The 3,681-nt window shown below is 38.2% G+C and overlaps 1 pseudogene; it reads left to right on the forward strand.

Moving 5' to 3' along the window:
• The first annotated feature begins 2,458 nt into the window (after positions 1 to 2,458).
• LOC102875709 lies at positions 2,459 to 3,453 on the forward strand (annotated as a pseudogene).
• The last annotated feature ends 228 nt before the right edge of the window (positions 3,454 to 3,681 follow it).

The following is a 3,681-nucleotide window of genomic DNA, read 5'->3' on the forward strand; positions in this document are numbered from 1 at the left end:
CATAGGGTCACTATGAGTCATGCTCAACTCAAAGGCAATCAACAACAACAACAACAACAACAACCACCACCTATGGTCAACTGGTAGTATTCAAAAAGGAAGCAAAACTTATCAAACAGGGAAATGACAACATCTTCAACAAATAGTGCTGGCAAAACTGGACTGTTACTTGAGTGCAGAAAGTTGAAGGAGGATCCACATCTCATACCATACATAAAAATTTACTCAAGATGAATCAGACATCTAGAGGTAAAGCCTGAAACCATGAAGATCATAAACCATGAAGATCATAAGAGACAGAATGGAACCAAACTGAGAAGGCCAAGCCTATAGTATAAACAAGCTGGAAAACACAGACAGAAACGTATAATGAGAATGAGGAAAACATCAGTGAATGCTGTTATTGTTGTTATGTGCCACTGAATGTGACTCATAACGACCCTATGCACAACAGGTCTGAAACCTGTCCTATCTTGAGAGAATCTCTGCCCCACCCCACCCCCTTGGCTCATTTTATAAAGCAACTTACTTGTTCATTTGAGTTGATAAAGTATATTATTTTGAAATCAGGGTGTGGGGGAGGGAGCATTCTTTTCATTACATATGTGAAACTCTTTAGACCCTAATGTTGTTGGTGTTAAGTGCTGTCGAGTCACAGACGACTCATAGTGACCCTATGAAAGATAGTCCTCAATGCTTGGGTGCCTTTTATCCTCTCTCCAGTTAGACCCTAAAACTCATGGGAAATTTCCCCCTTGCAAATAACAACGGAAATACATTAAAATATCAGCTACAACAAAAGAGAAGTTAGAACTTGTGAAGGATTTGTGAATGACTGTAAAATAGATGGTTCAGGTGGCAGAATATGTAGGGAGTTGGCCAACCGGAAGATGGTTCCTTTCTGGTAGTTCAAATCCACAACTGCTCTGTGGTAAAAAGATGAGCATTCTCCTCCCTTTCACTTTACGACCCTCAAAAACCCAGTGGAGAGTCACCTATGAGTAGGTTCCAACTAGTTGATTATTAGAGTCCTTTTGCTGTTTTTTTGTTTCATTGTAGAAATTAAAACACTGTCTAATGATCCCTTATTCTCTTTCTGTGGGTAATACTTATCTAATATTAAGGATAATATTACCACAATTATTAGCTTGAAACAAAACATCCGTTTTCTGGAGATTAATCTCATTTAGGAATTCAGGCATGATATAATGGGATTCTTCGCTGAGAGTTATGAAAGTGTTGAAGGCAGGTGTCAGATAAGGTTGTGGACTCATTGATTGGAAGACAAATTCTCTTTCAAATGTATTCCTATTACTTGACAGTTTAATTTCTTGTAGTTATCAGACTGAGGACTTTGATTTTTTGTGGACTATGTCTCAAAGGCAAATCATTGCTATTATAAGCTGCTTACACTATTTGTTTCATGGAAATCCCTAACATGACCACTTGTTTTCCCAAAACCAGCAAGGGAGAAGAGCCTTTATCATTCAGATGGCTAACAAGCACATGAAGAAATGTTCAAAATACCTAGCTCTAAGAGAGATGCAAATCAAAACAACTATGAGATATCATCTCACCCCAGTCAGAAAAGCAAAATTTAACAGGACAGCAAGTAACAAATGCTGGCGAAGTTGTGAAGAAACTGGAACCCTTATTCACTGTTGGTGGGAGTGTAAAATGGTGCAACCACTGTGACAGGCAGTATGGCGCTTTCTCATAAAGTTGCAAATAGAGATAGCATTTGGCCCAGCAATTCCACTACTGGGAATATATCCCAAAGAGATCATAACTGACATCCAAGCAGATATATGCACACCGATGTTTATCATGGCTTTGTTCACAACAGCAAGGAGTTGGAAACAACCTAAGTCCCCATCAACAAACGAATGGATAGAGAAGCTGTGGTATATTCACACAATGGAATACTATGCTGCATTGAAAAACAAGGAACTCATGCAATATTATTCAAAATGGGTGACCCTGGAGGACATTATGATGAGTGAAGTATCTCAATCAAAAAAGGACAAATACTGCATGGTGCCACTGTTGTAAAACAGAACTGACCTCGGGGTTGGGAGGAGACTGAGAAGGATGAGTTCAATAATGTATACTGCATTGAAACAGATGAGGGAGAAAACTGTTTAAGAGGGAAAATTATTAGGGATTTTTGTTACAACCTGAGTCCAGAGCAAAGGCTGTATAGTGGAGTGGATCTGGGGGAGGGATTGTAAAACAATGAAAGAATTTTTCTTATACTTTTCCAAGAGGGTACTGTGCTAGGGAGAGTGTTGAGAGAGGAGAAAAGTGCAACAATGAATGAATGGAAATCCAAAGTCTCTGTAAATTTTCATTGAAATCAATAATAAAATTTAAAAAAAGTTAAAAAAAAGAAGAGGTTTTATCAAGAATAGGACAGCTCGGGTGTCTTCGATTATCTTAGCAATAGTGACCACTAGAGATGGCGGCCGCTGCAGCTAGACCCGCGACACCCCAGAGATTTTTCCAAAGCCTCTCAGATGCTCTGATAGAGGAGAACCCCCAGGCGGCGTTAGAAGAACCGAATCAGGCTTTGGGACAGAAACCAGATGATTGTCAAAGAGCTTATTGTAACATTCTTCTTGGAAATTATTGTGATGCTGCTGGTGGTGCAAATAAATCTCTCAAACTTAATCCAAATAATTCCACTGCTTTGCTGAGGAAAGGGATCTGTGAATATCATGGAAAAAAACCACGTTGAGGCTTTAGAGACATTTATGGAAGGACAGAAATTAGATGGCACACATTGATAATTTCATTGTCTGGATTAAAAGATGTCAAGAATCTCAAAATGGATCAGAATCTGAAGCGCGGACTCAGCAATAAAAAATCAAGTATGACTGGTATCAAACAGAATCTCAAGTAACTATTACGCTTATGCTTAAGAATGTTCAGAAGAATGATGTAAATGTGGAATTTTCAGCAAAAAAGAATTGTCTGCTCTGGTGAAACTTCCTTCTGGAGAGGATTACAACTTGAAATAAAGACTTCTTCATCCCATAATACCAGAACAGAGCACATTTAAAGTACTTTGAACAAAGATTGAAATAAAAATGAAAAAGCCAGGAGCTGTGAGATGGGAAAAGCCAGAGGGGCAAGGAGATGAACTCAAGCCAAAGCAGTTCACAGCAGATGTGAAGAACCTGTATCCGTCATCATCTCATTATACAAGAAATTTGGATAAACTTGTTGGAGAGATCAAAGAAGAAGAAAAAAAATGAGAAGTTGGAGGGAGATGCAGCTTTAAACAAATTGTTTCAGCAGATCTATTCAGATGGTTCTGATGAAGTGAAATGTGCTATGAACAAATCATTTATGGAATCTGGTGGCACAGTTTTGAGTACCAACTTGTCTGATGTAGGTAAAAGGAAAGTTGAAATCAATCCTCCTGATGATATGGAATGGAAAAAAGTATGAAATAAATTAATTTGTTACCATAAAAGAAAAAAGAATAGGACAGCTCGCCACAACAACATAAAGGTAAATAACCCAATTGAAAAATGTGAACAGAATATGAATAGACACTTCACCAAAGAAGACATTCAGATGGCCAACAAGCACATGAAGAAATGTTCAAAATCCCTAGCTCTAGGAGAGATGAAAATCAAAATAACTATGAGATACCGTCTCACCCCAGTAAGAATA

The sequence above is a fragment of the Elephantulus edwardii genome, unplaced genomic scaffold, assembly GCF_000299155.1.
Source record: "Elephantulus edwardii isolate Elephantulus edwardi_28Jun2011 unplaced genomic scaffold, EleEdw1.0 scaffold00153, whole genome shotgun sequence".
NCBI lineage: Eukaryota > Metazoa > Chordata > Mammalia > Macroscelidea > Macroscelididae > Elephantulus > Elephantulus edwardii.